This window comes from Salvelinus fontinalis, chromosome 38 (genome assembly GCF_029448725.1).
Source record: "Salvelinus fontinalis isolate EN_2023a chromosome 38, ASM2944872v1, whole genome shotgun sequence".
Taxonomy (NCBI): domain Eukaryota; kingdom Metazoa; phylum Chordata; class Actinopteri; order Salmoniformes; family Salmonidae; genus Salvelinus; species Salvelinus fontinalis.
In genome coordinates this window covers 31,700,862-31,724,683 of record NC_074702.1, presented here as the reverse complement: position 1 = coordinate 31,724,683, position 23,822 = coordinate 31,700,862, and the positions used below count along the sequence as shown (strand labels likewise).

General features: G+C 42.2%; 1 protein-coding gene across 1 annotated transcript in view; it reads right to left on the bottom strand.

Moving 5' to 3' along the window:
• LOC129837365 (NADP-dependent malic enzyme-like) overlaps nucleotides 1-23,822 on the bottom strand; it is a 119,817-nt gene that overhangs the window by 94,500 nt on the left and 1,495 nt on the right. The window lies entirely within an intron of this gene.

Below are 23,822 nucleotides of genomic sequence, written 5' to 3'. Positions count from 1 at the left end.
AACTTCTGACCCACTGGGAATGTGATGAAAGAAATAAAAGCTGAAATAAATCATTCTCTCTCTCCTATTCTGACACTTCACACTCTTAAAATAAAGTGGTGATCCTAACTGACCTAAGACAGGGACTTTTTACGAGGATTAAATGTCAGGAATTGTGAAAAATGTATTTGCTACGGTGTATGTAAACTTCCCGACTTCAACTGTGTGTATTATTATGGATTTATAATAAGCTATAATGGGGCTGTCATTTTGGACCTGGAACACAGAATTAATTAACATGAAAGGAACACAACAGGAGGGTTAAAAAAAGACAAGAACCCCTTAGACTGCGGCTCATACCGCCAGATATGCCTTTTGTGCTGCGATTATAAGATTCTCACCAAGGTCCTCTCGCGCCGTTTAGAGACAGTGACGCCTAATATAATTAACTGACCAAACCAGATTCATCTCAGGTAGGCAATCTTTCTATGATATTTAAATGTTCTTTAACCTGCCCACTCAACTCTACAGCCAGAGATTGTCATCTCTCTTGATGCTGAAAAGGCTGAGTGGGGATATCTATTTATAGTACTAGAGAGATTTGGGTTTGGCCTGTCTTTCCTTTCCTGGATTAAGATTTTGTACTCGTCCCCAGTGGCTCTGTTCGCACCAACAATTTTACCTCCAGCTACTTCCCTCTCCACAGGGGGGCCAGGCAGTGTTGCTGTTTATCCCCTTTCCTATTTGATATGGCTGTTTAACCTGTTGCTATCGCCCCGCAGGCGTAGGAGAGGATCAAGGGAATAATAAGGGGCAACATAACTCACAAGGTGTCCTTATATGCAGACAATCTTCGTTTATACATCTCTAACCCTGTGTAGTCTATACCCTATTATCTTGGACATGCTACAAGGTGTTGGGACATTCTCGGGTTGTAAGTTAAACCTAACAAAAAGTGTGCTCCTCCCCATTAATCAGTTAGCAGAAGGAATTGGGTAAGCTAATTTCCCCTTTAAGGTGGAGCATCAGGTCTTTACTTATCTGGGGATAAAGGTCACTTGCTCATTTAAGGCTCTGTTTAAACACAACTTCAAAACACTCCTGGAGCACATTAAGCAGGATTTCATAAGGTGGTCGTCTCTTCCCATTTCATTAACAGGTCGCATTAATTTGGTTAAGATGACTGTACCACCTAGGTTTTTGTGCTTATTCCAAATGATTCTCATTTTTCTGCCAAAGTCGATGTTCAAACAACTGGACAGCTACATTTCCAACTTCATTTGGAATAAGTCAAATCCACGAATGAGAAAGGTATATTTAGAGAAACCTAAGCCTGCAGGCAGGCTGGTCCTTCCCATTTTTTTTACATTACTACTGGTCAGCAAATATATCTAAATCTTGTTCATTGGGTTTCTACATTTGAAAACAAAGATGGCCCAACTTGGACCACCATGGAGTTACAGTCAAGCCTTCCAACTTCTCCTGTCTCGCTCCAGTGCGCCACAATGCCTGTGAACCTTGGCACCCATGTTTTGAACCCCATTGTTAAGAACTCCCTTAAAATCTGGTCCCAATTTCAAAGTCACTTTCGCCTTAAACAAGCAACCGGCGTCTCTCCATTAACATCTAATCATCTCGTCCCAGCGTCATAGATTGAAACGGCATTCCAGTTCTGGCATAGCAACGGTCTGGTGCTTTTTTTTGTGACCCATTTGTTGATAACACATTCGTCTCATTCGTTACTGAGGGTTGACCATAATGGAAGCTTGTAATAATGGAAGCTTTGCAGAAACCTGCAAACTCGCAGCTTTGCCAAAAAACATTTCCCTTCATTTCCACTCGAGCGTACTAAGTGCCTAGGCGAGAGGTGCTTAGATCTTAACCCTCTCCAGATAATACGACATAATACAGAACATTAATCCGCCCTCCTTTGCAAATACACAATCTGCATGGCAGCAAGACAGGTGGCGAGCTATCCAATGATATATGGCAACAAAGTATTGAACGTATCCACGCATCATTTTGCATAAGGCATGGGCTTATTCAATGCACCATCTCCATTACTCAAATGACAGCTTGTCAAAAAGTATACCCAAATGTTGACCCCAAGTGTTTGAGATGCCACCAGAGTCCACTAGACCAGAATGCTACCACGACAAGGCGGTGTCCTCTTTCACTGGAAGTCTCCAAAGCCGCCCTGCTTTGTGCAGTGGGTTAAGGAGGTGATGTCATCTCTGCCTCTGGAGACGGTCGGATACACTGTGCATGGGTCCCGACAAAAGTTAGACTAAACCTGGTCCCCATTAATACAATATGATGAGAGCCTGTTACTTAGTGTAACTTGCATAGATTGGTAAGCAGTCGTGTCTGTTCTAGTGGCCATTTGTGCTGATAAGATTTTTTCTCTAACTTTTTTTCCCATTGTTTTTTTTTTCTATTGCTGTTTGTTTCTTTCCTATTTAACTTATTTTTATAGATGCCTTGGTGGGTGGGTGGTTTGGAGGTGGTGGAGGGTGGGAGGGAGGGGATGGATGGGAAAATGAGTGGTTGTTGTTATATCTGAAAATCTATAAATAAAGTTAAAAAAATACCAAATACACTTGTTACGATGTCAACAGAACTCAGTGCTTATTATCCGATGTATTAGGTTATGAAATCCGACTTTTTGGCTATAATGTTTATACGTTTGAGAAAGACCCCGCTGAACAATTCAGAACATGATTAATCATATTTGTCTTGGAAAAATGTATTTCATAACATAAGGAAGTTCAATTTCATCACAAAATTGCAGAGAGGGTGTGGTACCTAACTTGGGTTCCCGCTTCCTATAATGGGGAGCTAGGTCAGGCAGTGTTTCACCAGTCACCTAACGACAGAAAGGCTGACAGATTAATGAGAAACATTACAAAAAGTTAATTCCTCACATGAGAGAGAGAGAGAGAAAGAGAGAGAGAAAGAGAGAGAGAGGAATGTGGAGAGAGAGGGGTATGGAGAGAGCCGGTGTGAAACCTCAGCTGTGTTGTGTTTAGTGGTTTCCGTTCCATAGCAGGGTTGGGATAACGAGTCGGTGAAGTGTGACGTGTCACAGCCATGTCTTGAAAAAACCCAGTCATATGGACCCTAGTGCCAATGGAAAAATTGATAGCAAAACACATTGGGTTGTCAACACCATTCTGTGTGTGCCCAAAAGTTGAGAATGACATCAAATATACATTTTCACAAAGTTTGCTGCTTCAGTGTCTTTAGAAATTTTTCTCAGATGTTACTATGGAATACTGAAGTCTAATTACAAGCATTTCATAAGTGTCAAAGGCTTTTATTGACAATTACATGAAGTTGATGCAGAGTCAATATTTGCAGTGTTGACCATTCTTTTTCAAGACCTCTGCAATCCGCCCTGGCATGATATCATTTAACTTCTGGGCCACATCCTGACTGATGACAGCTCATTCTTGCATAATCAATGTTTGGAGTTTGGCAGAATTTGTGGGGTTTTGTTTGTCCACTCGCCTCTTGAGGATTGACCACAAGTTCTCAACGGGATTAAGGTCTGGGGAATTTCCTGGCCATGGACCCAAAATATCGATGTTTTGTTCCCCGAGCCACTTAGTTATCATTTTTGCCTTATGGCAAGGTGCTCCATCATGCTGGAAAAGACATTGTTCATCACCAAACTGTTCCTGGTTGGTTGGGAGAAGTTGCTCTCGGAGGATGTGTTGGTACCATTCTTTATTCATGGCTGTGTTCTTAGGCAAAATTGTGAGTGAGCCAACTCCCTTGGCTGACAAGCAACCCCACACATGAATGGTCTCAGGATGCTTTACTTTTGGCATGACACGGGACTTCATGGTAGCGCTCACCTTGTCTTCTCCGGACAAGCCTTGTTCCGGATGCCCCAAACAATCAGAAAGGGGATTCATCAGAGAAAACGACTTTACCACAGTCCTCAGCTTTTGCAGAATATCAGTCTGTCCCTTATGTTTTTCCTGGGGAAAAGTGGCTTCTTTGCTGCCCTTCTTGACACCAGGCCATCCTCCGAAAGTCTTCGCCTCACTGTGCGTGCAGATGCACTCACACCTGCCTGCTACCATTCCTGAGCAAGCTCTGTACTGGCGGTGCCCCGATCCCGCAGCTGAATCAACTTTAGGAAACGGTCCTGGCGCTTGCTGGACTTTCTTGGCCCCCTGAAGCCTTTGTCACATCAATTGAACCGCTCTCCTTGAAGTTCTTGATGATCCGCTAAATGGTTGATTTAGGTGCAATCTTACTGGCAGCAATATCCTTGCCTGTGAAGCCTTTTTGTGCAAAGCAACGATGACGGCACGTGTTTCCTTGCAGGTAACCATGATTGACAGAGGAAGAACAATGATTCCAAGCACCACCCTCCCTTTGAAGCTTCCAGTCTGTTATTCGAACTCAATCGGCATGACATAGTGATCTCCAGCCTTGTCCTCACACCTGTGTTAACGAGAGAATCACTGACATGTCAGCTGGTCCTTTTGTGGCAGGGCTGAAATGCAGCCGATTTTTGGGGGGGAGGATTCAGTTCATTTGCATTACAAAAAGAGGGACTTTGATCAGATGAATTGCAATTAATTGCACTCTTCATAACATTCTGGTGTATATGCAAATTGCCATAATACAAAGTGAGGCAGCAGACTTTGTGAAAATTCATATTTGTGTCATTCTCAAAACTTTTGGCCACAACTGTATATGCATGCATATATATATATAAATGAGAGAGAGAGAGAGAGAGAGAGAGAGAGAGAGAGAGAGAGAGAGAGAGAGAGAGAGAGAGAGAGAGAGAGAGAGAGAGAGAGAGAGAGAGAGAGAGAGAGAGAGAGAGAGAGAGAGAGAGAGAGAGAGAGAGAGAGAGAGAGAGAGAGAGAGAGAGAGAGAGAGAGAGAGAGAGAGAGAGAGAGAGAGAGAGAGAGAGAGAGAGAGAGAGAGAGAGAGAGAGAGAGAAGAGAGAGAGAGAGAGAGAGAGAGAGAGAGAGAGAGAGAGAGAGAGAGAGAGAATATGTGCCTTAGTATTTGACCTCCGCTTTGCTGCTATGGATCATCCAGTAGGGTGCTGCTGCCTGAGATGGAATACCACTCGCTCAGTACAAAGACTTGGATCAATCAAACGACTGGTTATATGTAGGAACAAGACACGCATGAGAAATTAAAGCATCTGTCCTATGTTGAAAATAGCTTAAATCAGGAGATTCCTTCTGAAAGTGAGGCCATGAAACCACGTCTGATTACTAAGAGAGACTGCAGGCCGACAGACACTTGGCCAGCACATGTTCACAGCAAACAAACTATATCCGTCTGTCAGTCCTTCAGTCAGTCAGTCATTATGTTTCTATAAAAACAAATCCAAATGGTGCCAAATACTTGTAAATTAGGCTACAATGACCACATAACATTAACAATGTTTTCGAAATATGCTCTCATAACCTAGGACTAGGCTATGGATTAACGTTGATGACAGAATTATCACATTTGGTATGGAGAGGCACACCTCCACCCACGAAACAGGAGCCTGAACAGCTTCTACCCCCAAGCCATAAGACTGCTGAATATTTAGTTAAATAGCTACCCGGACAATCTACATTGACCGGTTTTGTTGTCACCTTTTTGACTCATCACATATGCTGCTGCTACTGTTCATTATCCATCTATCCTGCTGCCTAGTCACTTTATCCCTACCTATATGTACATACAGTTGAAGTCGGAAGTGTACATGCACCTTCGCCAAATACTTATAGTTTGTTAACGAGAAATATGTGGACTGGTTGAAAAACGAGTTTTAATGACTCCAACCTAAGTGTATGTAAACTTCCGACTTCAACTGTATCTACCACAATTACCTCGTACCACTGCACATCAACTCTGTACTGGTACCCGGGGTATATAGCCAAGTTATTATTACTTATTGTGTATATAATGTTACTTTTCTATTATTTCTATGTTTTCTTTCTCTCTGCATTGTTGGGAAGGTCCCATAAGTCAGCGTTTCATTGTTAGTCTACACCTGTTAAGGAAGCATGTGACGAATACCATTTGATTTGAAAAAGGCTAGTAAACATTTACAAGGGCACACCGCATTTTTACTGGGACCGCTAAATGTGTAAGAATCAGTCCTATAGCCTAGGGCTAGGCTATAGTAAAATGCACACATGTCAAGTGAAGTCCGCTTTCTCGATTATACAGGTTCTAATAATAACAGAGGACAACATTGACTGTAGTGTCGCATTCATCGTAAGTTGATCCTATATATTTTCAAATGCAGGAAGAAAAGAGTAGGCCTAACATTCAAGTAGTTTCTCTGAAAGATATGCAGCCAAGGTACACAGACACCATTGATGGAAGCTCCTCCTCCACTCATAACTCGACACACATTAAATAATCATGGCGTTGGCCTCCGCCATCTGACACGGAGTTGAAAACACAAGTGGCTGCTATGGTCACACACACACACACACATACCTTTTTTTTTTACAAACATAGGTTGAATTTACAATGGTGTTTGTTCTTCACTGGTTGCCCTTTTCTTGTGGCAACAAGGTCACACATCTTGCTTCTGTGATTGCACACTGTGGTATTTCACCCAATAGATAGTTGTATTTATTAGGGGTCCCAATTAGCTTCTGCTCCTGGGGGCCAAAAACACCAAAACACCCACATTACATATAAAACAAAAGATAAAACAGTGAACTATTTTGTGCTGAACGACCTGAAGATAAAACAGTACATCATAACATCCCTACACCACCACATGTCCACAACACAAAATGTTCAATACTACCATACAACAATATCACAATGTGTGCCTATGCATGTCTGCACCTTTGTGTGTGTCTCTTCACAGTACCGTTGGTTCCATAAGGTGCATTTTTTACCTGCTTTTTTGTTTTTAAATCTGATTCTACTGCTTGCATCAGTTACCTGATGTGGAATAGAGTTCCATGTAGTCATGGCTCTATGTAGTACTGTGCGGCTCCCATAGTCTGTTCTGGACTTGGGGACTGTGAAGAGACCTTTGGTGGCATGTCTTGTGGGGTATTCATGGGTGTCCGAGCTGTGCGCTTGTATTTTAAACAGACAACTTGGTACCTTGAGTTTGTCAACACCTCTTACAAAAACAAGTAATGAGGAAGTCAATCTCTCTTCCACTTTGAGCCATGAGAGATTGACATGCATGTCATTAATGTTAGCGCTCCGTGTACTTTTAACTTGTTGAGGCTGGTTAAAACGCTGTTGTCACTATTTATGGTAATCGTGTAATTTTTGAAACGGCTTCCTACAAAATTCTTGATCGTACAATATGCATATTATTATTATTATTGGATAGAAAACAGTCTATAGTTTCTATAGGAGTTGAAATTTTGTCTCTAAGTGGAACAGAACCCATTCTACAGCAATTTCCCTGACATGGAGTCAGATTTCAGAAATGTTGGCCCCTGATCTGGAGTCAGTTAAAAGGCCACTGTTATTGCTATGAGTATACGGACACTGCTTACGTCTTCCCCTGGATGCCTTTACGTGATGACGATTTGAATGGGGTCGATTGCGCGTTCACAGGCACTATAAATTAAAAAACCCTGTAGGTAGGAGTTCCTTTCCAGCTGCGTCATGCGCCTGGAGGACACCGACCCGCACCTGTTCCAAGCATTAGTGTTGGGAGTAATCTTTCTCCGGTCATGTTAAGACTCGTTATAGGAGTTAAAAACATCATAAGGTAGTTAATTTAAAGCGTTTTATAGCAATTTATATCCGTTTAGTGCGATTTTGGGACATTTATTTCTGAAACGCTGTGAATCGCTGGGCACGCTTCCAGTTCATCCCGAACGCAGTTGGCATTTCCACATGGCAAGAGGACAGCTTTCCACCAAAAGACGATTAGACCCAAGAAAGGATCCTTTGCCCAAGATACTGATGGAAGAATAGCTCAAAGTAGGAAATTTTTATTATGATAAATCGTGTTTCTGTCGAAAAATGTTAGTGGCTTAGGACGCCATGTTTTTTGACGTAGCTTCGCTTGGCGCAAACTGTATTGAAAAGTAAGGATAATTTAAAAAATGTAATTCCGCGATTGTATTAAGAATTAAATTGAATCAATCGCTGTCCACCCTATATTTTTTAGTCACGTTTATGAGTATTTATGTATACGAGTAGATCACTGTCTAATATGGCGCACGGACATTTTCTCACCAGCTGGGCTACTTTCCCCATTGTCTAACCATGATTTTGGTGGCTAAATATGCACATTTTCGAACAAACTGTATATGCATGTTGTAATGTGATGTTACAGGGGTGTCATCTGAAGAATTCTGAGAAGGTTAGTGAAAAAATAATATATTTTGGCGATGTTTACGTTATCGCTCACTTTGGCTAGAATTAATGCTGGGGTAATGTTTGCACATGTGCTATGCTAATATAACGATTTATTGTGTTTTCGCTGTAAGACACTTAGAAAATCTGAAATATTGTCTGTATTCACAGGATCTGTGTCTTTCGATTAGTGTATGCTGTGTATTTTTACGAAATGTTTGATGATTAGTAAGTAGGTAAACACGTTGCTCTATGTAGTTATTCTAGTCCATTTGTGACGGTGGGTGCAATTGTAACCTATGCCATCTACCTGAAATATGCACATTTTTCTAACAAAACCTATCCCATACCATAAATATGTTATCAGACTGTCATCTGATGAGTTTTTTTCTTGGTTAGGGGCTATAAATATCTTAGTTTAGCCGAATTGGTGATAGCTACTGGTGTTGGTGGACAAATAAAAGATGGTGGATTATGCTAATGTGTTTTTAGGTAATAGATTTACATCTTTACATATTGTGTCTTCTCTGTAAAACATTTTAAAAATCAGACATGTTGGCTGGATTCACAAGATCTGTGTCTTTCATTAGCTTTATTGGACTTTAATGTGTGAAAGTTAAATATTTTTAAAAAAAATTTTTTTTTAATTTCGCGGCTCTGCCTTTTCAGTGGGGGTGGGGGGGGGAGTGCCGCTAGCGGCACCCTCATCCTAGACAGGTTAAGGGCCAGACGTGCTGCCATGTTCTGAGCCAACTGCAATTTTCCCAAGTCCCTCTTTGTGACATCTGACCACACTACTCAACAGTAGTCTAGGTAAGACAAAACCAGGGCCTGTAGGACCTGCCTTGTTGATAGTGTTGTTAAGAAAGCAGAGCAGCGCTTTATTATGGACAGACTTCTCCCCTTCTTAGCTACTGTTGTATCAATATGTTTTGACCATGACAGTTTCAAATCCAGGGTTACACCAAGCCGTTTAGTCACCTCAACTTTCTCAATTTCCACATTATTCATTACGAGACGTAGCTGAGGTTTAGGGTTTAGTGAAAGATTTGTCTCAAATAAAATTATTTTAGTTTTGGAAATATATAGGACTAACTTATTCCTTGCTACCCATTCCGAAACTAACTCCAGTGCATTGTTAAATGTTGCAGTCATTTCAATCGCTGTAGTAGCTGACGTGTATAGTGTTGAGTCATCCGCATACATAGACACACTGGCCTTACTCAAAGCCAGTGGCATGTCATTAGTAAAGATTGAAAACAGCGAGGGGCCTAAACAGCTACCCTGGGGAATTCCTGATTCTACCTGGATTATGTTTGAGAGGCTTCCATTAAAGAACACCCTCTGTGTTCTGTTAGACAAGTAACGATTTATCCACATTATAGCAGCGGGTGTAAGCCATAACACATACATTTTCCAGCAGCAGACTGATCGATAACAGCCCCCACAATAATTGTATAATAAATTTCTCTCAGCCAATCATTTGTGTAAGTGCCGTGCTTGTTGAGTGTCCTTCCCTATAAGTGTGCTGAAAGTCTGTGGTCAATTTTTTAACTGTGAAATAGCATTGTATCTGGTCAAACACAATTTTTTCCAGAAGTTTACTAAGGGTTGGTAACAGGCTGATTTGTCGCTATTTGAGCCAGTAAAGAGGGCTTTACTACTCTTGGGTAGCGGAATGACTTTAGCTTCCCTCCAGGCCGGAGGGCACACACTTTCTACTAGACTTAAATTTAAGATGTGGCAAAAAGTAGTGGCAATATCGTCCGCTATTATCCTCAGTAATTTTGCATCCAGATTGTCAGTGCCTTGTCATTGCTGATTGACAACAAAACTTTTTTCACCTCTTTCACACTGACTTTTCAGAATTCAGAGGTACAATTCTTGTCTTTCACAATTTGGTCAGATATACTTGGATGTGTAATGTCAGCGTTTGTTGTCATTAAAGTAGTTGGCAATATCAGTGGGTTTTGTGTTGAATGAGCCATCTGATTCAAAGAATGATGGAGCATAGTTGGCTTTTTCCCCAAAAATGTCATGTAAGGTGCTCCAAAGCTTTTTACTATCATTCTATATATCATTTATCTTTGTTTCATAGTATAGTTTATTTTTAAATGTTTTATTTAGCTTAGTCACACGATTTCTTAATTTGCAGTATGTTTGCCAATCAATTGGGCTGCCACACTTATTTGCCATACCCTTTGCCTCATCCCTCTCAACCATACAATTTTTCAATTCCTCATCAATCCAAGGGGTTTTAACATTTTTTACAGTAATTTTCTTAATGGGTGGGTGCTTAGTATCTGGAATAAGCAATTTCATAAATGTGTCAAGTGCAGCGTCTGGTTGCTCTTCATTACACACCACAGACCAGCAAATATTTTTTTAATCATCAACATATGAATCACTACAAAACTTATTGTATGACCTCTTATACACTATATTAGGCCTAGCCTTTGGAACTTTGGTGTTCCTAGATATTGCTATTATATTGTGATCACGACATCCTATGGATTCAGATACTGCTTTAAAACAAATTTCTACAGCATTAGTAAAGATGTGATCAATACATGTTGATGATTTCATTCCTGTGCTTTTTGTAAATACCCTGGTAGATTAACTGACAACCCAAACCAGGTTGCAGGCACTGGTTACAGTTTGACGTTTTTTCTTGAGTGTGCAGCTTGATGAGAGACAGTCAATATTAAATCACCCCAAAAATATACTTCTCTGTTGATATCACATACAGTTGAAGTCGGAAGTTTACATACACCTCAGCAAAATAGATTTAAACTCAGTTTTTCAAAACTCCTGACATTTAATCCTTGTAAAAATATCTTGTTTTAGGACAGTTAGGATCACCATTTTATTTTAAGAATGTGAAATGTCAGCATAATAGTAGAGAATGATTTATTTCAGCTTTTATTTGTTTCATCACATTCCCAGTGGGTCAGAAGTTTATATACACTCAATTAGTATTTGGTAGCACTGCCTTTAAATTGCTTAAAACTTCTCTAGGGTAGGGGGCAGCATTCAGAATTTTGGATGAAAAGCATGCCCAAATTAAACTGCCTGTTTCTCGGGCCCAGAAGATATAATATGCATATAACTGGTGGATTTGGATAGAAAACACTCAAAAGTTTCCAAAACTTTTAAAATAGTGTCTGAGTATAACAGAACTGATTTGGCAGGTGAAAATCTGAGAAAAATTCATTCGGGAAGTCGTTTTTTTTGTTGGTTATGTAGTTTTCTATTCAATGCCATTACAGTATCCATTGACTTAGGACCCAAATTGCAGTTCCTATGCCTTCCACTAGATGTCAACAGTCTTTAGAAATTGTTTCAGGCTTGCATTCTGAAAAATGAGGAAGTAAGAGCAGTCTGAATGAGTGGACCCTAAAGTGTCACGGAGCTTTTTCATGCACGTGACCGAGAGAGTGCCTTTCTTGTTTACATTTTATATTGACGACATTATTGTCCGGTTGAAATATGATCGATTATTTAGGCTAAAAGCAACCTGAGGATTGAATATAAACATCGTTTGACATGTTTCTATGAACTTTACGGATACAATTTGGATTTTTGTGGATTACTGAAGAAAACGAGCGAACAAAAGAGGTTTTTGGATATAAAGAGACTTTATCGAACAAAAGGAACATTTATTGAGTAAATTAATGTCTGCTGAGTGCAACCATATGAAGATCAAAGGTAAGGGATTAATTTTATCTCTATTTCGGACTTGTGTAACTCTTCTACTTGGCTGGTTACTGTTTGTAATGATTTGTCTGCTGGGCTATGTTCTCAAATAATCGTAAGGTATGCTTTCGCCGTAAAGTGTTTTTTTAAATCTGACACCGTGGTTGGACTCACAAGAAGTTAATCTTTAAACCTATGCAAAATATGTTTTGTTTTCTGAATTTTTATAATGAGTATTTCTGTATTTGAATTTGGCGCCCAGCAGTTTCACTGGCTGTTGAAGAGGTGGGACGCTAACGTCTCACGTACCCAAGAGAGGTTAACTTGGGTCAAACATTTCGGGTAGCCTTCCACAAGCTTCCCACAGTAAATTGGGTGAATTTTGGCCCATTCCTCCTGACAGAGCTGGTGTAACTGAGTAAGGTTTGTAGGCCTCCTTGCTCACACACGCTTTTTCAGTTCTGCCCACAAATTGTCTATGGGATTGAGGTCAGGGCTTTGTGATGGCCACTCCAATACCTTGACTTTGTTGTCCTTAAGCCATTTTGCCACAACTTTGGAAGTATGCTTGGGGTCATTGTCCATTTGGAAGACCCATTTGCGACCAAGCTTTAACTTCCTGACTGATGTCTTGAGATGTTGCTTCAATATATCCACATAATTTGGTGTTTGTCCCATTTTGTGAATTCTTGGTTAGTGAGCGGACCCCAGACCTCACAACCATAAAGGGCAATGTGTTCTATAACTGATTCAAGGATTTTTTGCCAGATCCTAATTGGTCTGTCGAAATTGATGTTCCGTTTGATGGCATAGAATTCCCTTCTTGTCTCTCAGATCGTTCACAGCTTTGTGGAAGTTACCGGTGGCGCTGATGTTTAGGCCAAGGTACAGTGTGTATAGTATGGTGTGTGCTCTAGGGCATTTGTGTCTAGATGGAATCACAAACAGTGATTTGTGTTTGGCTAAGAAGGCTCAATATGAATGTTGCTAAAGAAAAGAAATACGCAAGTGCAGAACAATTACTTATTATTTGAACAGCGATAATATTAACTCAAATCTTTTTTCATAAATTAAACAAAGCCTTTCAAAAGTGTGCACATTTATTGTGTAAATTGTTTGCCATTTGATTAATAAATGTTTATCAATTCCCTACTATATATATGTAACCGATGTGAAATGGCTAGCTAGTTAGCGATGGTGCGCGCTAATAGCGTTTCAATCGGTGACGTCACTCGCTCTGAGACCTTAAAGTAGTTGTTCCCCGTGCTCTGCAAGGCTTTTGTAAAGAGATGGGTAACGATGCTTCGAGGGTGGCTGTTGTCGATGTGTGTGTGTCCCTGGTTCGAGGAGAAGTACGTTAGCAATACTGTTACATATACACACTACTATTCAAAAGTTTGGGGTCACTTAGAAATGTCCTTGTTTTTGAAAGAAAAGCACATTTTTTGTCTAGTAAAATAAAACTGACCTTCTTTAGGCAAGTTGAGTATCTGGAGCATCAGCATTTGTGGGTTCGATTACAGGATCAAAATGGCCAGAAACTAAGAACTTTCTTCTGAAACTCGTCTCGTATTCTTGTTCTGAGAAATGGAGGCTACTCCATGCGAGAAATTGACAACAAACTGAAGATCTCGTACAACACTGTGTCCTACTCCCTTCACAGAACAGCACAAACTGGCCCTAACCAGAATAGAAAGAGCAGTGGGAGGCCCCGGTGCAAAACTGAGCAAGAGAGTGTCTTATTTGAGAAACAGACGCCTCACAAGTCCTCAACTGGCAGCTTCATTAAATAGTACCCGCAAAACATCAGTCTCAACGTCAACAGTGAAGAGGTGACTCCGGGATGCTGGCCTTCTAGGCAGAGTTCCTCTGTCCACTGTCTGTGTTCTTTTGCCCACCTTAATATTTGATTTTTATTGGACATGGCTTTTTCTTTGCAACTTTGCCTAGAAGGCCAGTCTCCCAGGTGTCGTAACTTGTGAGGCTTCTGTTTCTGAAACTAGACACTAATGATTTGGTTTCTCAAAGGGAGGCTGTGTAGTCTTGCCCACTATCAATCAATCAATCAAGTTTATTTTATATAGCCCTTCGTACATCAGCTAATATCTCGAAGTGCTGTACAGAGACCCAGCCTAAAACCCCAAACAGCTAGAATGCAGGTGAAGAAGCACGGTGGCTAGGAAAAACTCCCTAGAAAGGCCAAAACCTAGGAAGAAACCTAGAGAGGAACCAGGCTATGAGGGGTGGCCAGTCCTCTTCTGGCTGTGTCTGTTCCGATAGGACAGGTTAAGCCTAATACAGAGGCTATTTCTGTAGGGCTGTTGCCCATGTATATTTTGTAAATCTACTCATTTGATATGGCAGCATCACTGTTGGATCACCAAGACTTGTAAATAGATCTACATTTTGAGAACTTCAACCCGCCTTCCTTCCTTCCACTGATTCCTGGCCTTACGACTGCTACAACATTTCTAAACACCCGCTTACCAAGACAAATTGGGTCATTAGGTGGAATCACGGGCAGAAAACACGTTAATATGCCAGCTTTGCTTAGAGAGCGGTTGTCATCAGGACCTAAACATTTGCAGCTAGTAATAATAACTCAGCAGGAGAGATAATGAGGAATAAGTAGGGTAAGTGGTGAGAGAAAACATGGAGGCATTTCCTACTTTAACTGAGAAATGCGGAGGAAAGTCGGTGGTGTGACACAGTATAGTAGTCTATGAGAGATGTGCAGAGAAGTAGAGAGACAAGGACACCAGGGGGGGGGGGGGGGGGACAGACATGTTCAGGGCCAGTAGATAGACTCACAGGGTCTTCTGGAAAGGCTATTTATGAAACTTTCCCAACATACGTCACAACTGACTCATGTCTAAATTAAACAGGCAAATTTGACTTGACACACAATTTTGCTCTCAGGATTAAAGGCCAGCCTTAGTTTAGTTTCGATCGTTAAGCTGTCAATCTTCAACAGCACCATGCTGAAGAGCTTCACATTATCCAGAACCTCTGTTGACAGTCTGACGAGTACATCTCATTTCTAAATTGGCTTCGTTGTCAGTTGCTTACTGCTATTGTGTTTAAGCCTGCTTGGACGTGGCGTCACCTTGGAAGACTGAGACGTTCTTGAGACCGGATGACAGCGTGACCGTGACCAGCAATCAGCCCCACACAGCGTCCCACAGGACACGAACAACATGCAGAGTATACAACCATCAGAGACACGTCCATATGGCATACCACAGCCCAGCGCTGTTCCAAAACCACCATTAGTCAGCACAACATTAAAGCCTATTTAGATTATCTTCGCTTCCATTAAGTCATCCTCATCCTGAAAACTCCACCCATCTGGGCACCCATTCTCTTTTGACTGAGAGGAGCTTCTCAAAGTCATCCTTTGGAGCAAATATGTGAACCGCAGGGCTCTGAAAATCAGTGAGGTGTCACCTTGTGAATGTATGGACACTTGCTGGTTAAACAGCTTTGAAAATAGAGATGGTGTTGACTAAAGAGGGGACGGCCGGGGTGTGGGATGTAAGACTTTTCAAATGCAGCCTTCCGCCGCGGTCTTCTCGTGACTTTTCATGCTCTGTGTATGGGGGTCCTTCGGGAGCTACAGTCTTTCAGGGCAAGAGTCCAAGTCTCTAATCAAATTGGCAACTCTGAAGCCTTGGGCTAAACATTCGCATAGTTCAGGCCAGTACCTCTTCAGCACACATTAGTCTAGTTCCAAAAACAGTCTGGGTTGATATGGCACGACTGATGGACAGCGCTAAGCGCAAGTATTTATGCAAACAAGCAGCGCTGTCACAAGGCATTAAAATCCTTCTGTCACATTCAACATGGTTTCCCCTTGTGACAGCTGAACCGAGCCTACACCCAGAATGCAGCTAAATCCATATTAAAGAAGCTGTACATCAAGGGTCATGAGGTCATTTCTGAGTAATATGTCTGTCCATTTTAGTATACACCTTTTGGCTCAGGAGCTCCCCGAGATGTAACATTTCTGTATAGCCTTTAAGCATAAAGTAGGCTACAGAAATGTTTTAAGGTAGGCCAGATATGAGGACGAAACTTACCTGTCTGAGTCTGTTAGCTACTGAATTGATCTTCTCAGTCTAAATTCCCTGCAAAATCCCTAAACAATTTGGCTTCTGTTCTGTTCCCAGTATTAAGTAAATCCTTGTTGACCTGCTATCTCAAAATAACAACACAACACTGAATAAATCAGGTGGGCTGATTTATTTCCAGTTGTACAATCATCCGAATTGAAATGCTTTGGCCATGTTTTAATGACAGCCGTCTCTAGGCCTACGCCATGCTGGAGTATAGCCTTGGGATAGCCAGTGTGAATGGGATTCCAGTTCGAAGAGGATGCATGGCATAAGTTCACCATCAATGGACATTGTGTGTTGTGAACATGAAACATATGAAAGGGAGACACTGAAATGGTTGTCCCGTGGCCTTTTGGTTATTCTCTTGGTTCTCCAGCTCCAGACTCATATTGATATCAGGACTTTCCAAGATGTTCCCTTTCAAACAACAAACAAAAGCTGTATTGAAGAAACAAGGGAGTGACAAGAGCAACAGATGGGTGGGGATGGGAGGTCTGAGCCATGCTTTATCGTCAGGCGATAGGTCCATCACTGTCTCCCTCTATGTGTCTGGGACCAGTCTAATGGCTTGTCCATTGTCCAGACCTGAAAGAAAAAGGTCTTAGAGAAAACACATAGCCTCGACGAACCGGCAGGTTAGGGGATTTAGACGGGTCTGTCCCAGAGAAAAAAAAGCCAGAATGAACAGGCAGATGGAGATCTTGTGTGTATGCGTGTATGTGTGTGTGTGTGTGTGTGTGAGACAGGGTAAAATGAGGCTGCTTGGCAGGTGCCACCGAGGTTGAGTTATTAGAGGGGAACAGGGTTGCACTTTCCCCCGTCTGGCCGCTCCACTCCAGTCCATCAGTGGAATGTCTGGCGGCCGGTGATGTGTGCGGTCGCGCCGCCACACCTGGAGACACCTGGCCACACCTGAGATACCTGTGACATCACACACACAGTCCTGGGAGTTCTAGGGGCCGTTTAGAGAGGGAGATTGGCAGGACCATTTGACCTGTGATAGAGCAAGAACAGAGCACCCTTTGTCCCATAGCCACTCATCAATTTAACAGTGCCATGAAAGAGTATTGCCAGCTAACACCCGCCTGCATCTCACATCAGCCCTAAAAAATAAAATAAAGTTTCTGTACTACTCATAATAGAATGGCCTATGTCTTTAGAGGACAGTGTACACGTTATACACATCAGCCATGGCTACACAAGGCCCCCACATAGAGTTGTGAACGTGTGACCTTCCGTCAATAGTTTCCCAACATGAAAAAGTATTTGGAGAGACACGCTCGTTCTGTAAGTGAACAAGTCAGGGCTAGGCCCCACACTCCCACAAGCATCCAGTGGTGGCTTTTTCCAATTAGGACAGCATTATGTTATACCTCGGTCCAGGTATTACAGCCCAGCCTGGAACACATCCAATAGGGCAGCGCACAATTGGCCAATAGTCGTTAGGTTAGGGTTTGGCCGGGGTAGGCTGTCATTGTAAACAAGAATTTGTTCTTAACTGACTTGCCTAGTTAAATGAAGGTTAAATAAAATACATTGGGGAAAAAAATGTGGAGTCACACAAAACCAGTCCCTCTCAATCACTGGCTGGTCTTCCAACCAGCAACCCATAAAGAGTGCTCCAAAATCCAAAGATACAGCTTAAGAAATGTTTCCTTTCCAGATTTGAAAGCTATTTGATGCCACCTGTTTGATTGTTTCTAAATGTATTTATTCTAAACTCGGTGAGAGGAAAATGCAAGGCTTGTGAAAAAGCTAACTATAGGGAGAGAAAACCAATGAGTGTAGCAACCAAAGAATCATTCAGGCTAAGGATGACTTCCATTTGTTAGAGACAGAGGGTTATGATAACGCAGCACCATTGCCAGGGTCAGCCAGTTAGCATTCCAGCACATCCTCGTCGTCCAATCAGATACGGTGTTGTTCCACAGAGTTTTCACTAAGCCAAGAACACAGATTAATGGACATCTGTTGTCTGATGGGCCCTCTGCGATGTCATGTGGAGCCTGTGGTTACAAATGGGGCATCCAATTTCTGTTCTGGAACTTCAACACAATTTGTATTTTGGGCTGAAATGTTACGTAACGTAACTCCAGCTATTTTAAACCTCAAACTGCATATTACTTCTTAATTAAGGGATCTCCATTTTCTGGAGAGTTGAAAGTTGATGCCAGACTGAACTCTGCACCATTCCACACTATTTTAGTGAAATTAAATACCAATCCATGATGAACAGCAGAAAATCTTCTGTGCTTAATAGGAGTCTTCTGAGGAGAGCCACATTCCTCAGATGTGTCAGGACTGTCCCAGGTCAAGGTCTTCATTGATGCCAATGAATGCTAAGGGCAAAGTGTCCATCCATACCATGACCACACTCAGCACAGGGTTAGCTTAGTTAGCACACAAAGACCCACTGAATGGGCATCTGTTGGATCACCTCGGTGTTTGAAGTAAAACACCATCCCTGATAGGATGCTCAGAGGGAATATTTCACTTCTTCTTGTTTTCCATGCCAGCGTTTCGTGACAGGCCGGCCGGCCCAGCAAGCGTCAGAGGGCTGCAGTGTGGCCTGGGAGCCTGAGGTTCACACAGGCTGCTCATTAATACCTGATCAACCCAGAGAGACAGAGGACGTCTGTGGAGTCCGGCCAGCTCTCTCTTCCTCCCCACAGAGACCCCCTTTCTCTGCCTCGCTCCCCACTTTGTTTCTTTATTGCGTGGCGTGCACAGAGAAAACACACCTATAATATCCTGTTCCACCTTTTCAGAAAGACGGAGTGAGTGTTGAGCGAGAAAGGCGGGGTACGAGGTGAAGGGAGAGTGAGTGGAGGGGGATGAAAACGAAATTGGCTCTTGCAAATGTGGTGTCGGCAAATGTGACGACAACCTCTGTCCCTCAGCATTAATTAGTGTGTTGTCCCTCTCACTGGCTCCTGTCTGAGGCTGAAGTGGATCAGGTGAGGGAGGTAAACACAATATCCCCAGGGTGTGCTGAACCCAGGAGAGGGCAACAATGTCCCACTGCTGGGCCCACAGAAGGCTGCCTGTTGTTGAGAAGCAGAACATAATTTAGCAGTCATTTCTTACCTTCTCCTCTAATTTCCTCCTGCTGGTTCATGGACAAGGTCGACAGTGAATGGTTCACTCCGCTGCATAAAAAGCCTTTTTCTCCTCAGAGGAGAAAACGCTAGTCTTACCTGTGCGCTTGTGTGTGTAAGTGTGTATGCCTACGTCTGTTTCGACCGGACTTATGAGGGTATCAGGTAGCTCACACCAAACCAAAGCTGGTGCATTCAAGAAGGCAATCTCAGTGTCTTTGCACTCAGTGCTTATGCTTCATTGACTGCTGGCGGTTTAGCCCTACTTATATAAAAAGAAACGTTCTTTACAGTTTTTCCCAATTGTTTACACACTAAAATTGGATCTTGAAACGCAAATCACCAAAACCTGAAACTCATGTACCAAATCCCTACACCAAGTCTGCAAAATTGCAAGCACAATTCCTGCTTTACACTCGGTTTTCAATTCTATATCACACTTTTTGCAAAACACTACACACAGTTCCCTACATTAGACACAACATTCAACATTAAAATCTCTTTAGTCCCATTGGAAAGCAACGCCAACCACAATGCCAAGTTCTAAACACCAAATTGGCAACACTCCTCACAGGTGTAAACACTAGTTGCTGAATTGTTCACTTAGAGATCAGAGCTTTTGCACTGTAAAAGGCCACAGATGAGCTCTCCTGTTTTGGAGGAAAATGGAAGTCAATGGTGAAGCAAGAGCTGGAGGTGAAGGAGTGAGAGTAAGAGGAGGACGAGGAAGTACAGTTGTCTCAGATGAGATCAGGGCCACATTGGTTGACCATGTGCTCAGCCATAGATTGAGTATGAGGGAGGCTGGGTAGAGAGTTCAGCACAACCTGAGCCGCTACACGGTTGCATCTATCATTCGTACATTCACAAATGAGAACCGGTAAGTTACCTACCATCTACACTACAGTATGCTCATTGTGTATGTATACTGTAGTATACTGCAGTCTGACATATCAGTAGGCCTATGCTACTCAGTGATTGTTGGCCAATGTTACAGTAATGTTATTTCATATTGAAAGAAAATATTATTTTAGCTTACTGTAACCAATCATATATTTGTGGATTTTCTGCAGAACTGAGAGCTGGCCAGGCCATGGTGGAAGACACTGGCTGTTCACACCAGAACAGGAGACCGCTATTGTGAACATGGTGGTGGAAAACAATTCCATTAGACTACGAGAAATCCAGAACCACATAACTGCAGACAACACAATATTCAATAACATTCACCAGGTGGGCTTGTCTACATTGGACCGTGTATTACAGCGCAACCGAAGCCGGATGAAACAGGTCTACAGGGTGCCATTTGAGTGAAACTAAGAGAGAGTTAAAGAACAGCGCTATGAATATGTGCAAGTAAATACTAGACTGTGAATTTACTATCATATCAGCACTGTATAGACACATTACAGTACTGTAACCCAGTGTATTGTGCCTCCCCATATTGACTGCTCTAGGTGTGTGTCACATGTTATCTTGTTGTCTGTTTCAGAGAGTCTTGGAGCTGGATGCCGCTGCAATTCAGCACATTTATATTTACATTGATGAGGCTGGCTTCAACCTAGCCAAAAGAAGGTGACTGGGATGGAACGTTATTGGCCACCGTGCCATTGTGAATGTCCCCGGACAGCGTGGCGGGAATATCACCATGTGCGCAGCCGTTAGCCAGCAAGGAGTCCTCCATCACCATGCCAACCTTGGTCCCTACAACGCCGCCCTTCTCATCACATTCCTGGACACACTACACGGGATCCTCATTCCAGCCGAGCAGAGGGGTGGGACCAGAGCAGTCCAGGTATGTTGTCATCTGGGACAACGTGAGTTTCCACCGGGCTGCTCTGGTCCACAACTGGTTCCTTGACCACCCACAATTTATTGTTCTATACCTCCCACCATATTCGTAATGTTTTTTTTTTTTAGTTTCCCCTCGCACGCATGCCTCTTCTCCAGGCAATGGAGGACGCATGTGGTGAAGTTGATGTGGGGGCTTTCGGCGGTGACTGATCCGTCACTCCGGAAGATTCTTTCCCCGCTGTTTAGCCAGGGAGAACATCGCTTGTGATGTAGATGAGGTACTGTGGTCAGACCAAAATAGGAGGCAGGATGCAGCCTAATGTCTTTTTTCTTACATTTTGCATGTGTTTTTGTCTTTTTCTGTTTAGAATTCTGAAAGAATGAGCCACTTAAAAAAAAAATTTATACAAAAACCCCTTTATCTTACTGTATGTTTTTCCTGGTTTTCTCCTGTTGCGTACGGAAAGTGTTATGTACAAAACACAAATGTTCAAAATTACTGCATTTTGGAAAAAAATGACAATGCTTTTGTTACTGTATTGCATTTGTGTGTGTTTATGTATATTTGAGTAGGTATACATTACTGTAACAACATTTTACAACCGGCTCCAGTGTAACACTGAAAAGGCATACATCTACTGATGGGATATTCATAGTAGTGTTTTGTGTTGAGCACATCAGTGTGTTGCTGGTTGGTAGACAGATCTATTCATATGACGGGCGTGTCATTTTGATGCAACAAAAAATATTTTGGAAAGAGAACAGTTTTGAATGCAGTGTTTGCTTTTGCTAGAGGTTTGTAGAGTTCTGTGTATTGTGTTTAGAGTTTTGGGAAAATGGCCCAAAGATTCAGCAAATGTGAGTAAACAATTGTGGAAAACTGTAAAAGCAAGTAGCCTAAACCTATTCATATAGCCTCTTTTAAATCTCGGTTATTATCAATTAGCCTTCTCTGACTGATGCAAATAGACCTGCCAATTTTTTTCCTCACACTGACTATTAAGCCTGTACTTTGGTCCTGACAAGTCTTTTGGTGAATTAGGCCTAACTTAACGTTTTCCAAACGAAGCACGTTTACTACAGAAGGAGAGTTAAATAAATAGGTTGCTGCCCTCAGTCTCCAATCACTCCCAAATGAAAGCAGTTTGAAAGAAGTGTCTCATAATTAATCTCATTATAAACCCCCAGTCTTCTCCAAAACAAAGCAATAACACATGCTCTAGCTAGCTCATTACGATGGGAGACATAGAAGTAACATGAAAAGCCTCACCATAAAACATGAAGGACTGTGGGTCTCGTAACATTCACTCTTCATACGCCGACACAGAGAGAGATGAGCATAGAAATATAATGGATAGACCAGCCAGGGTCTCAGATAGCTCATAGCCTAGTCCATGTGACCAAGTCCAATATAACCACCCAAATAAAATATTGTTGTGCTGACAAGTGTCAATGTGGTTTGCACCTAGTGAAGCGTGCTTGAGAAGTTGTGCAACTCAAATCAAAATCTCAGCCCTTCCTTCTGGCTTTTCAACCTTCAATGCCATTCCAGAATCAAATTCACCGTGTTTGTCTGACCAATCAACTTGTCAAATTCACTGTCCAATTTCAAATTCAAGCTTGCATTGGAGGGCCAATTTTCTTACCAAAGAGGCCCAATAACAAATGAAAGACCATTTGGGGTACACTAAACACAAATCAGTAGACCAATCAAGTTTCACCATACACTAACGGCCTAGTTGTCCAATCTGGGAGCCTCTAAGACCTCTACAGCTCTCTTGTACAGACGGTCCATTCAAATAACTGGGGTGCAAACTGGGCTGTGCGGCAGGTAGCCTAGCTGGTAAGAGCATAACTGAAAGGTCGCTGGCTTGAATCCCTGAGCCGACTAGATCGATGTATCGATGTGGCCTTGAGCAAGGCACTTAACCCTAGTTGCTCCTGTATGTCTCTCTGGATAAGAGCGTCTACTAAGTGGATAAAATTGTTAATTTAATGTAAACAACCAGTTTACTAGATGTAAACAAACTATTTAGACAGGGTTCAGAGCTGACATGACCAACTTGAGTAAACAGCAGAAGCAAGAACCTGGCTAAAGCTTTTAGTCTATCAATGATTGGGGATCAGAGGTAGATTCAGTGCTCCCAGTGACCAAAATGACATGGGTTTTGTTAAGGGCAGCCTATTTCTTATTGGATTTACAAACTGAGGTATGGAATTGTACAACACAACGCAAAGCCTAACCATACTCCAACTGCAGGCAGCCACATTCACAGTGTAAAAAAAGACGTCACTCAAAACCATAATGTGGTAGGGCACATGAATTGAAAAACGTGACCGTATTTTCCATCATATTACACACACACACATGCATGCACGCTCACAAACACCTGTGCATGCACTCCTTGTGTGAGAGCTGGTCTTAGAGGAGTGGACTCATTAACCTTCCTGACAAACTGGGCTCAGTGTAAGCAGTGGGGCCTTGGGCCCTCCTCCAGGAAACAGGATGTTTGAACTGTACTGACTGACTTATCAGCAGCTAGGTAGGGACAAGGACCCTGACAGCCATTTCAACACTAGTAAATGCCACTCTTTATCAGATAAGGGAGAGCTTTCACCCAAAGACTTCCGCTGCTGAATGGGGTCATGCCGTGCTTCAAGGCAATCAGAGAAGACATTCGAGACCAAGGGTGGGGAATATAGCAGGGTCATTCAATTTTCTCTTACCTAATTCCTAAAATGTAACCTATTGAAATGAAATAACACTCTAATATTTACATGTATTGTGTTAGCTTAAATACAAGATCAGTGTCCTAAT